This window comes from Macrotis lagotis, chromosome 1, assembly GCF_037893015.1.
Source record: "Macrotis lagotis isolate mMagLag1 chromosome 1, bilby.v1.9.chrom.fasta, whole genome shotgun sequence".
NCBI lineage: Eukaryota > Metazoa > Chordata > Mammalia > Peramelemorphia > Peramelidae > Macrotis > Macrotis lagotis.
In genome coordinates this window covers 486,384,756-486,398,447 of record NC_133658.1, presented here as the reverse complement: position 1 = coordinate 486,398,447, position 13,692 = coordinate 486,384,756, and the positions used below count along the sequence as shown (strand labels likewise).

The 13,692-nt window shown below is 36.8% G+C and overlaps 1 protein-coding gene across 4 annotated transcripts in view; it reads left to right on the top strand.

Moving 5' to 3' along the window:
* The window catches only part of INPP4A (inositol polyphosphate-4-phosphatase type I A), a 216,858-nt gene that overhangs the window by 64,016 nt on the left and 139,150 nt on the right, over positions 1-13,692 (top strand). For all 4 annotated transcript variants that reach the window (XM_074213740.1, XM_074213739.1, XM_074213737.1 and 1 more), the window contains exon 2: positions 10,114-10,190. The gene's annotated coding sequence lies outside the window, so the exon portion shown is untranslated. The remainder of the gene's footprint in view (positions 1-10,113; positions 10,191-13,692) is intronic.

Genomic DNA, 13,692 nt, shown 5'->3' with positions numbered 1-13,692 from the left:
TTAAGGACTTTTAAGATCATTTGGATGTGACAAACTTTGAGCAATTCTGTGGCCACTTTTCCTTCCTATTTAATCAGAAGGATTTTACCCCTAAAGGGATGATAGGATGAAGAGGCATCCCCTTTAATTGGGATATTAATACCTCTATCCTTTACTTTCTTTAATGACATTAACAAGCTGATTATGAGAGAGACCCAAATACTTCCCTTAAATTTGTTTCAGAATTTATAAAAGGAAAAAATGGTTAAAATGGAATATGTGTTTGTGATTGATTTTTTTTTTATAAAAAGCAAGGAAATCTTCAAATAATAGAAAATAAAAGGATATTTTGCTCATAACTTTTTGTCTTATATATGAAAAGGAAAATAATTTCAAAGGCAGGTAACTCAGAAGTTGGCCGATTTAATCCTCTGGTTTTACAGATGAGGAAACAGAGGTCCAAGAATTTTATGACTTGACTAAGGTCACAGAGCAAGTTAGTGGAACCAATCTTTTAATTCTGAAATCTTTGTAGTACACCATGTCACCTTTTTCAGTTATCAAAGAGATATATTGGAATAGAATTTGTACCCCTGTGTATACTCTGTACAAAAAAAGTGAACCTGAGAAACTTCCACCCCCTCTGCTGCTTCTGCTGTGAGTCACATTGACAGCATGCATTTTAACTGGGTTTCAGCTTGGTTCTGCTAGCTATGGGACTGATAAATTATTTTTGATTACTTGCTATTATTGAGAATAGGACCTGGATTCTCTTTCTAGAAGGAGGGATGGCATTTAAGATTGCTGTAATCAGAATATGAACCTAAATGCTGTAACTGTTCTGCCTCTCCATCCTCACCCAAGCAAAACATTCAAAAAAGGCATTTTTCTTAAAGATTGTAGCAGGCAGGGAAATGGACAATGGTTCACTAATTCTGTGTTTTCATCCTTTGTTGCTTCTAGTTAAAAGTACTCTCCCAAACCTAGCTATTCCTGAGGTTTTATTTGAAATAACTCAGGGAAGATCATGGGCTGAATGTGTATTGATATGGCATCCAGCAAAATAAAATGATGCTTTCTACCTTTTCTGTTATGCTAAATGTTTTATGTAATTTGGGACAGGCATATTAGAGAGGTCCTCCTTTATGGAGGAGCAGTAGTATCCAGAAGGACCTCTGGTAAATAATTCAAGATTCCAGATATGGAAGGAAATTCTTTAATTACTACCAAGCATCTAATAATTTTGAAAACTGCATCACTGATAAGTCTTTGCTGCCAAGAAGATAACTGCCCAGATGTGCTACCATAGCATTATCCTTAATATAGACAGAGGATATCTGAGGGTACCTGAAGAGTTGCTTCTGAATTTATTCTCTACCTTTATGTCAAGTCGGTCAGTTAATACACTCAGTGTTTATTTATCATTGATTTAAAATTGTGTTTGTTATTGATCTGAGAGAATTGACCTTTTTTCAAAGTAAGACTGACATTTAATAAATAAAATATATTGACACAGTGTTATTTTATATTAAGTACTTGGAACTTTTATGGGCCTAAAAAGTCAATAAGAATATGAATTTCATCATCTTTGTTTAATTAAAAGACATGACTTTCGTTCTTGGTCTTACTGGCCATTGTTTTTCATAAGTATTCTGAATTGGCACATTATAGGTGCAATAAAAAGCTAGCTTCTTATTTCTATCTAATGGACTGCAGGCATTAATGACTTCTGAAATCTGCAGTTTTTTATTTATCCTGCATTTTTGACTTGTTTTTTTCCCCTTATATTATAAACCAAACTTTACTATCTTTGAGAATGATGAAATAATAGAGCCAGCCATTTATTTTCTGGTGTAGAGATAAAGAGTTCTCTTAGTTTGGCATCTTCTTTTCTAAATGAGATTGGCAAATTACCTGTAATTTATAATCCTAGGTGGGTTACAGGGTTCCCAGGGGATATCTGGGGGCACAGTGGATAGAGTGCTGTCTCTGAAGTCAGAAAGAATTCATCTTCCTGAGTTCAAATCTGACTTCAGATGCTTATTAGTTGTGTGACCTTGGGCAAGTCACTTCACCCTGTTTGCCTCAGTTTCCTCATCTGTGAAATGAACTGGAGAAGGAAATACAAAACACTCTAGAATCTTTGTCAGGAAAACAACTGAACAACAGGGTTTCAGTTCATAGGTTATTTTTTTTCTAAAAAGATATAATACAGGTCTTTTGTATAATAACAGTCATATAACTATAAAACCATAATTCCTCTTTGTATTTTTTAATTTTACAAATTAATTTGGCCAAAGACCTCATTAACCAATTAACTGTTTATGAACTTTTTGATATTCAGTTGTGTTGTTTCTTAGAGAAAACTTAGCTTTTTGAGGGTTAATATTCAAAATCTGTTAAGTTCAACTGTGATAACTTTATTGAAAAAATAAAGGAACTATTCTCTTTTCCATAAGATCAATTTTAAATTTCCATCATTATGATTATTGGGAAACTAATGAGAATGAAAAAGTGCTTCCCATTGGACTTCCCATATCCAAAAATCAGAATTCAATATCTTGCCCCCCAGATGCTCCCCTCTTCTGAATTTCCTTATTTTTCTTGAGTACATCACTGTCTTTTTAATCATCCAGGTATCCATCCTTGACTCTTTAACCTCACTCACTTCACATATCCAATCCATTGTCATATTTTGTCATTTCTACCTTTACAACATCTTTTCTTTACATCTACTTTCTTCTCATGCAACCATATCACTAATTCATTCTCTCTCTGTCTGTCTGTCTGTCTGTCTCTCTGTCTCTCTCTCTGTCACACACACACACACACACACACACACACACACACATATTTGTCCACTTGTATTTTCCAAAGTTTTGTTTTCTTGTTGTAAGGTGTTAATTTTCTCTTGAGTTTCTTTTCCCAATTTACCAATTGATTTTTAAACTCTTTCCTGATTTCTTCTAGGAAACCTTTCTGGACTGGAGACCAATTCATATTCTCCTCAGAAGTTCTAGATCTCTCTGAGTTAGGATCTGTGTCTTCAAGTAGTTTTCAGTGAGCCCCCTCCTTTCACTGACCTTTCTGCATTTTCCTAGGATCTTGTGTTGGAGGAGGGGTAGGTTCACAAGATCTTTGGTGTTGAAATTCCTAGGGGCTTTACTCACTGGTTTTAGTAGTTCCAAATTGCTGGCCAATAGGCTGTTGGTTGCTTTCCCTGGAGAGTCTGTGACCTTGATTGGAGGCCCTCTCCCTTGGCCTGGAGGGGGTGGGGTTGCTGCTGGATACTGTTATCCTTGAACAATGTGGGCTGGACCCTGGGGCTGCAAGGTAGTTAATCTCCCTATTCAGCTGAGGGGCTCTGCTGCCCACACCTGACCTGGGAGGGTTACTGTATTTGTTCTGTGAAGAGGACTCTGCTGAAAGTATAGCGCTCATGGCCCGAGCCAAGTGAATCAATGTCCAACAGCACTCTGCAACTCTCTGTGCTGGAACTCACCCTGCAGCCCCACTGGGGGTTCCCCATACCACAGCTCCCATGGCCAAAGCCTCCACAACTGATCTCAGGCCAGACCCTGGCTGTACCCTGCTGCCCCCACTGGCTCTCTGCACCTGGTGGCTCACCCACGCTCCCCTGAGACAGACTTTGTTGGGAGTTGTTCTTCTCCTAGCTTCTTTTTCTGGATTTTGTCAATGAATCTCTGTTAAGAGGCTTGATTAATTTTAGTTCTGAGGGAAAGCCAGGAGATCTTAGCAGTGTCTGGCTTCTCTCTACCATCTTGGCCGATAGTATCTCCAGAATCTCAATCTGAATCTCTCTCTCTCTCTCTCTCTCTCTCTCTCTCTCTCTCTCTCTCTCTCTCTCTCTCTCTGTCACAGCTTGGTATGGTAATTTTTCTAAACTTTGGCTCTGAACATGCCATATTCCATTACTTAAGTGGGAAAACCTCCTTGTTAAATTGGACAAATTGAAACTTAAAGTTATGACACAGAAAAATATATAAGAACAGGGGAAATTGAATTCAAATATATCAGTTAATTTGGATTTAAATTGAATTGAATTGAAATTTAAATAATAATTTTATTAATCAGCTCTTGTAATCACTTACAGAATAGCTGACATTAATTCAAAGTTTTTGATATCTTTACAAATCATCCATAGAAACATTTCTTCATCATGACATTTACACATTTAACAAATAGATTCCCTTCCTTCCATACTGGTGTGTGTGTGTGTGTGTGTGTGTGTGTGTGTGTGTGTGTATAGTGTGTATATGTAGCTTTTAGCATTGTTTCTTCTAATTACCATAGAATAATTTCAAATGATTCTGGGAGAGATCTTTCTTTGTATCCCCAGCACTTAGCTTAGTTTTTGATATATAATAAGTGATTATTAACTGGCTGCTTTTGTGATCCTACTCTAATCTGTAATCTTCTGATGGCCTTCTACTTTGTTTCAAGTTTTTGATACTACAAAAATCATTTTTGTAATTTTCAAAATGCAGTCTAGCCCACTGGCTTCCTCTGACTCAATTATGGGCCAATTTTTTTTTCTATCTACAGGACCTGTATTTATTATTACTTGCACTTGTTGTTACTAATTCAGAAATGGAGGCAAGGTTGTATAGGGAAGCTTTCTTAGAAGTGAGTCAAAGCTCACTTTTCTGATTGTGTAGGTTTCTCTTTTAGTGTTGTTCAGTTGATTCAGTCTTCAACAATTAATAACCCCAGTAAGGGTTTTCCTTGGCAAAGATAATGAAGTGTTTTGCCATTTCCTTCTAAAGTTCATTTTCCAGATGAGAGAATTGAGGCAAGCAGGGTTAAGTGACTTGCCCAGGGCCACACAGCTAGTAGGTATCTGAAGCTAGCTTTTAACCCAGGTCTTTCTGACTCCAGGCCCAGTTTTTTTTTCCACCCACTACCCTAAAGTTTAGGTTTCTCAAGGGTCTCTTAATTTTCAGTATATAGGAATCTTATGCTATTGGGACACACATACACAAATAGGGAAAGCACCTCCATCTGTTTCTGTCAGCATTAGTCTTGCTGACAATACCAGTATTAACAGGCACAAAAGAACATTGGATAAGCAAGAAGATCTTAGGCATCTGAGAATGTAAAACTCTCTAAATGCCTGAGCAGCACTGAATGCTACTATATCCTTAGACTTTTACTTAGGGGCTCCTTGGGGGTAGGAGGGGAAGAAGTTTTGTGAAACCTGGTGAGGAAGGATACAGAGGAAGGAAAGTAGAAGCTATGTTTAGGGAATAAACAAATAAATTAGTTTAACCAGATCTTAGGGTATATGAAGGGAATAAATAAGATATAAGATTGTAAAGGTAGAACCGAGCCATCTTGCAGGGCAAGTTAAGTACTTTGGACTTAATCCAGTAGGCATTTGGGAGCCATTGGAAGTTTCTGAGCATGGTTAGGATATGCTTTTTGGAAAATTACCTTGACAGTAGTGTATAGGTTGTATTGGATTAGAGAGAGATTTAGAAAGGGGAATCAGGCTATTATTTTAGGAGCCTTTGTAGAAGGTGATAAGGATCTGAATTTCAATGGTGAAAGTGGCATTTGGAAAGAAAGAAAGGGGTATGAGTGATTCTGAAAGAAAAATTGATAGTATAGTATCCTGTCTAATCAAGATATCCTGCATTCAAACCCATGTTCTGTCATTTACTATCTTTGCAATACTAGGCAGATCAATAAACCTTTTCTCCTTTATGAAATGAGAATTGACTAGATCAGAATTTCTTTTTAAAAATTTTTTTATATTTTTATTTTTAGGTTTTTGCAAGGCAAATGGAATTAAGTGGCTTGCCCAAGGTCACAAAGCTAGATAATTATTAAGTGTCTGAGGCTGGATTTGAACTCAGGTACTCCTGACCCCAGGGCCGGTGCTCTATCTACTACGCCACCTAGCTGCCCCTAAATTTTTTTTAATTAATTTATTTATTTTGAATTTTAAAATTTTCCCCCCTAATCTCACTTCTCTCCCCCGACCCCCCAAAGAAGGCATTCTGTTAGTCTTTATGTTCTTTCCATGGTATACATTGTAGATCAGAATTTCTTAACCTGGGGTCTATAAAATCCAAATTTTAAAAAATTGATAACCAAATTTCAACATATTTGACATTTTTTTTACTCAGTATGTTTTATTTTATGCATTTTAAAACTTTATTTTAAGAGGTTTTTATGTTTCATCAGTCTGCCTGTAGGGTGCATGGTTAAGAACTCCTTGCCCTGATGACTTTTCTGATCCTGTGACTATATGGGTTATCACAAAAGACTTCATAGAGGAAAAAAAAAATAAAGACCAGTAGCAATCTCTGAGAAACAGCCTTTATGTGGTTAGAGTAAGAAGGGCTCTTAACTCATATGATATCTGCTGCACCTGCACCAATTCAGTTTCTATACATTTGCCTTTGATTATAGAAAAAGTAAAGGAAAAGTTAACCATTTTTAGCTGGAGAGAAAACAGTTTTAGGGGTGTTGTACTAATTGGGAATTTCTACCATAGGCTTTTCTAATCAGCTTGAATGATAGTTTACTTCTAAAGGAAACAACTAGATAATGAGTGGAAAAAGACATTGTAGCATGAGGTGTCAGAACTTTCTCTCTCTCTCTCTCTCTCTCTCTCTATATATATATATATATATATATATATATATATATATATACACACACACACACACACACACACACACACACACACACACACTTAAAGCAATGGGTTTAAGTGACTTGGCCAAGGTCACACAACTAGGTAATTATTGAGTCTCTGAGACCAGATTTGAACTCAGGTACTCCTGACTCCAGGGCTGGTACTCTGTCCCCTGTGCCACCTAGCTGCCTCTCAGAACTTTCTTACCGGAGGATTGGGATACTTTTGAAGAACACTATTAACATTCCTTATTCTCTTGCCAACATATTTTTCTTGTTCTCTTGGTCATTTTTAAGTAAGGGTTTAATCCCACACCTTTTTTTGAAGAAACTTTGATTCAGGTTCTTTCAGAGCATTCTGGAAAGAGTTCTAATCACTTTATGCCATTCATCTCATTGTAAATGAATGAGAGCAGCTAGTTGGCACAGTTGGATAGAGCACCAGCCCTGGAGTCAGGAGGCCCTGAGTTCAAATCTAGACCCAGACACTTAATTACCTAGCTGTGTGACCTTGGGTAAGTCACTTAATCCCATTGCCTTGCCAAAAAAAAGCCAAAAAAGAAAGTAGATGAGAGGAATATGCTTGAATCTAGCCATTAAATTTTGTCTCTGGTTACCTCAGTATGAGAAGAGTTCATGGATTTTTTTTTCCAAATGGGGTATGGTTTTATGATTTGTGATCTCTTAATGTTATATCACTATTTTTCATATAAGAATCTCATATTTGCTTTTGATTTTTGTTTAAAAGAAAAAAGCCCACTGGAGAAAAATATCTATTTATTACAAGTTCTTAAAAATAAAGTAGAGGGGGGCAAGGAGGTGTCCAGGGCCAGGCTCTATCTCATTTGGCAATTCCAAGGCTAGAGAGGGCCAGAGTGCAGAACCATGTAGAACTTCCAAGTTCTTGTTCCTTTTCTATCAAGTTTTGAGTCTTTGGAGGGACTCAGGATGCAGGTTTTCTGTTTCTCAACAGTCCCAAAGCCTCAGAGGAGAAAGTTTTGAGTCAGTAATTCTTCACAAGGGGGAAAACTTTAAGATCCCTTTATGCTATTGTAATTGCAAACCAGGGAATGGAAACAAATTGCCTTAAAAGAAAAAGGAGAGAGAAGGCTTTGTATACTTTGGGGTGATTCTTGGAAAGTTCCTAGAAAATAGACTCAGCACACAAAATCTGTGGTTAGGTGGCAGATTCTGTAATTGTTTTCCAGTTCTCTGTATCCTCTTTTTGACAAGATTTGAACTCCGTGCTTTTCACAGTTTACCTATCTGGAGTTCACTGCTTTGGAAACCTCACCTACCCAGATACCACTAAGAACCAAGAAATAAGAAAAAAAGAAAACAAGGCTTCCAAAAAAATCAAAGTAAATGTCATTAAATGCTTGCATTAAAACCCATACACTTTAATCATAGGAAAACCTTTCATAAATTCTTTCTCAGGGCCTCTTCTCATTTTATACACAATACTAATAATCATGACTATCTGATGTCCAAACTTCTAGAAAGGACATATACTTCTAGCAGTAGGTATACTGATTGTAATAAAAAATGATTCTTGAAAGCAGAAAAGCTGTTTAAAAAATCAAAAAGCAGAACTGTCTGGGATCATTTAATAATGAGGCTAACTGTGTTGTTGAGGTATCCAGCCTTGTGTCTAATTTAGGCCTACTGAAACTTGTCATCTTCTCAATTTCTTGAAATAGACCCAGGGAAGCCTTGCCTTCTATTTCAAGAGGCTAACATTTTATTGCTTTAAAAAGTTTTCTGTTGATTAAACTCCCATTTTAGGCTCTAAGCTTCCCCAGTCTTCTTGGCCCCAGGGTTAGCTTAGTTCTTGGCTTCAGAAAACTTCAAACATCTGAAATCCCTTTCCTCTTCCCCAAATCCTGTTACTCTTTCCTGGCCCTCAGTCTTCAACCTGTTCCTTCTAAATCTTCTCTTTACTATTAACATACTCTAAGGGAGAATTTACTGTTAATTATTTTCAAGGGAAAAGAGATATACAAATTCTGAAGGGTAAGGGTAAGGCAGTTTAAAAATAGATAGGAATCTACTCAAGTCCCAGATTAAGGAGTTCCCAAGGTTTCTAACCTAAAACTTAATTGAAGGGGTGGCTAGATTATGGCAGTGGATGGAGCACTGGCCCTGGAATCAGGAGGACCTGAGTTCAAAAGCAGCTTCAATCACTTAATAATTATCTATGTGACCTTGGGCAAGTCACTTAACCCTATAGCTTTGCCAAAAAAGAAAACAGCTTAACTGAAGTTCTCTAGTTCTAGATCACCCATGATCATGTGGCATCCATTTCCTTAATGGATATGAAAATGAAATATGTAGTTCAGAACACCCCTAATTTGGATAACACTCCAAAAATATCTCTGGATTAATCTCACTAATTCTGTCTTGCAATCACTGACTCACAACCTTAAAACTAGTCATGGAGACCTTCTGATGGAATGATGAATTTGTTGGTGTTCTGCCCACATTAAGACATAATCAGTTAAGTTTTTTCCACCACTGATTAAGAAACTAACAAGGAAATACAATACAAAAGGTCTAAATTGAACAGTGTTCACATCACCTAAAATCAGAATGATTCCAATATTCACTCTCCCAGTTAACAGATCTCCCTTTCTTTATAAGGCCCTTCCAACTTTACTTAATTATTGTATGGTATAATAATATGGTACAGAGGCGGCTAGGTGGCACAGTGGATAGAGCACTGGCCCTGGAGTCAGGAGTACCTGAATTCAAATCTGGCCTCAGACACTTAATAATTACCTAGCTGTGTGGCCTTGGGCAAGCCACTTAACCCCATTGCCTTGCAAAACTAAAAAAAAATAATATGGTACAACTTTAAAAAAATATTGTTACATTGTTAAGAAAGTAGGGAAGTGTAATGCAGATTAGGAATATTTCCAGCCAAAATATATGTGGGGAGGGTGATGATTTGGGGGAGGTAGGAGTGATGGTAAGTTTATTTATAAGAATAGGCCTTCAGTTATCCAGAAACCTTACTTGTTAAGAGACACCTGCTCCAGGCTTATGGATAGCTGGGTCTTATTGCAATGACTTTCTAGAGTGATGATTCTTAGAGAAGTTACTGCTGTGGTCACTGCAAATTTTTTTTTAATCAAATGGGGAAAAAGAAGGGAAGGATTGTTATCATAATACTTATTCTGGCAATGTTTTAGTATTATCAAACTTGATTCACCCTGTTTGCAAAGGGTAGGTTTAGAATCCCAATTCCTGGAAAGATCAAGTAATCCTTGGATTTTTTTTTTAACAAAATAAAGATCTTCCTATAGCATTAAGGATGCTTTCTAATTCAAAAGCAACCATTGGGTTAAAAAGGCCATCTCCTAAATGCAGCTGCAGGTTTATTTTTCATCTCTTTAGGGGAGGATTTCATGAGAAAATCTACCCTGAACCTGCAGATCTCTTAACAACCAACCCATTTCTCATTGACAGGAAACATCAATACTCCCTGAGGCTGTTGCCATTCAAACCTGGTTGATGCCTCTAGTGTGACCTGAAGGATTGAGACTGTGAGTACAATTGGGCTTCTTATTGTATTTTCTGGTATACCATCATCATTCCTTTTTTAAGCTCTAATAACCTGAGTTTGCTACAGTACCTGCTTATTCCTGAGTTTTAAATTTCACCAAGTGACAACCTAAGAACCTTTTTCCTTATAAGACTTGTCCCTTCAGACAACAAGCTCTCTATACTGTAGTTTTTCCCTCTCACAGTGGAGGTGTGGAGCAGGTTTCATTCAGTTTGACATCTCTTTTGGGGAGCCACGTCAAGTTGGTGGCTGTCTGTTTAAAAAAAGTGGAGTTGGAAACAGGAATATACTGATATTCTTCAGATATTAAGTAAGTCGTTTGGGGACTCTGAGCTAATCTCTTTGAGCTTCAGTTTTTCCATTTGTAAAGTGAAAGAATTAGAATAGATGAACTAAGGTCCCTTTCAGCTGGGAAGTAGACTGTTAATCAGAACTTGGTCTACTTCAGATTTGAGCCAGATGTATGATGGTCACCTAAGATATCAGTGACTCTCCTGGTAAGCACACAGTGAATTATATCATGAAGTTATGAAGTAGGCCCCAGTGAGATCTGAACTCACAACCCCTGCTTTACAAGACCAATGTTCTAAACCGAGTTGTGGAGACAGATGCAGCTGGGTGGCAAGGTGAATAGAGCACCAGTCTTGGAGTCAGGAGGACCTCAGAAACTTGAGACTTACTCTTTGAGTTATCTTGTGCCAGTCTCTTTGTAAAAAAAATTTTTTTTTAAATTTTATTTATTTAAGACAGTGGGGTTAAGTGACTTGCCCAAGGTCATACAGCTAGGCAATTATTAACTGTCTGAGGCTAAATTTGAACTCATGTCCTCCTGACTCCATGGCTGGTGCTTGGGTCAGTCTCTTAACCCTGATTACCTCATATCCAGAACCATTTCCAGTCATCCTGATTTGTATCTAGCCACTGGACCCAGATGACTGTGGAGGAGAAAGTGAGGCTGGAGACTTAGTACAGCACCCCCTCACTCAAATCCATTCATATACTTGTCAAGAATAAAGAACAAACATCTTCACCATCATGTGAATTGTCAGGGTTATTTCACAATTTTGGGGGGACTTATTTCTGATTTTATTTGATTATTGATATTTTTTTAAACATCAAAAAATTATTTATATGTGTATTCACCATAAGAAAATTCAACTTTTTTTTTCTTTTCGTTGGATTGGATTATAAATAAAAGCACTTCGTCTAAAGAATTGCTATTAGAAAAAAGAAGGAATTCAACTCTTTACAACCTGCAAAAACATACTACAAATTGCTAAGAGTAAAAGAAACACTAATGTGATTTTATCTGGCAAAAGATGACTAAAGAGGGGAATAGTCACTGTTGAAAAGATTATGGTAAAATGGTATACTTCACTAATATACTTTTGGTGAATTGGTACAAGCATTCTGGAAAGATATTTTGAATTATGCAGGGGAAAAGATTCTGAAATGGCTAAAATATCCATACTCTTTAACTTAGATATTCTACTGCTAGTTCTATACCTTTAAAGAAAGTCAATAACATGTGCCAAAATATTTATAGTAGCATTTTTTTTGTAGTGGCAAAGGACTGGAATTAAAGCATGTGTCTAACAGTTGCATAATAAATAAACAAATTGTGGCACATGAATTTTTTTCCTTTGTTTTTTTATTAAAGATTTTATTTCAGTTTTACAAATTTACCTCAATCTTATTTCCCTGCCCCCACCCCCCACAGAAAGCAATCTGTCAGTCTTTGTTTCCTTGTTGTACATTGATCCAAATTGAGTGTGATGAGAGAGAAATCATATCCTTAAGGAAGAAACAAAAGGTATAAGAGATAACAAGATCAGACAATAAGATAACTGTTTTTTTTTCTAAATTAAAGGGAATAGTCCTTGAACTTTGTCCAAACTCCACAGTTGTTTTTCTGGATACAGATGGTATTCTCCATTGCAGACAACCCCAAATTGTTCCTGATTGTTGCACTCATGCAATGAGCGATTCCATCAAGGTTGATCATCACTCCTATGTTGCTGTTAGGGTGTACAGTGTTTTTCTGGTTCTGCTCATCTCACTCAGCATCAGTTCATGCAAATCCCTCCAGGCTTCCCTGAATTCCTGTCCCCCCTGGTTTCTAATAGAACAGTAGTGTTTCATGACATACATATACCACAGTTTGCTAAGCCATTCTCAAGTGAAGGACATTTACTTGATTTCCAGTTCTTTGCCACCACAAACAAGGCTGCTATAAATATTTTTGTACAAGTGATGTTTTTACCCTTTTTCATCATCTCTTCAGGGTATAGACCCAGTAATGGTATTGCTGGGTCAAAGGGTATGCACATTTTTGTTGCCCTTTGGGCATAGTTCCAAATTTCTCTCCAGAAAGGTTGGATGAGTTCACAGCTCCACCAACACTGTAATAGTGTCCCAGATTTCCCACAACCCTTTGTCAGAATCATTAGTTGTAAAGATTGTTTCCCAATTTACTACATTTCTTTTGATCCTGGTTACAGTGGTTTTATCTGGTGGCACATGAATTTAATGGAATGTTACTATGCCCTGAAAAAAGATAAAGTTGAAAATACAGAAATCCATGAAAAAACTTTTATGAAATGATTGAAAACAAAGTAATTAGGGTACAGCTAGATGGCCCAGGATAGAGCACTGGCCCTGGAGACAGGAGGACTGGAGTACAAATCCAGCCTCAGACATTTAATAATTACTTAGATGTGTGACCTTGGGCAAGTCACTTAATTGCCTTTCAAAAACAAACAAAAAAGAAAATAAGGTAAATAAAATGAGGAACCCCCCCCACACACACACACACACACATTCTGACATAAATGGAAAGACCTGTAATGAGACAATTATAATTGAATGATCTGAAATTGTAGAAACAAGTTTAGCCCCAAAGAAGAGATATGTGTAGGTTCTTTTTGATGCTAGCAATAGGGTACCATTGTGAGATGCTGCTTAATATTGTCAGACTTTTCATCATGTTCACTAATCTGGTTCATTTTTTTTTCTTTTTTTTTATTATTTGTTCTAAGGGATGATCCTCAGAGGTATGGTAGAGGGTGAATCCTTCCTCATTTGGAAAATGAGGTTAATAACTTCTTCTATCACCTTATACCACAAAGGGTTGTTGTGAGCAAATGTAATGTGTGAAATGTAAACCTATAGTTTTATACTAAATGAGAACTACAGGGATAGAGATACTCTCAGAAATATAAGTGATATAAAAGTAAAAGCAGGGGTAGCTGGATGGTAAAGTGGATAGAGCACCAGTCATGGAGTCAGGAAGACCTGAGTTCAAAAACTATTAATACTAGCTGCAATAAACTAATAATAATAATAATAAAATTATTATTATTATTATGAATAACATTTATATAGTTATTTGTGGGTTTTAAAAATACTCTGCATATATTTTCTCACATGTTCTTCATGTTGTTATCATTAGTGTTTCCCTCTTACCTACTAAATAATGTTTA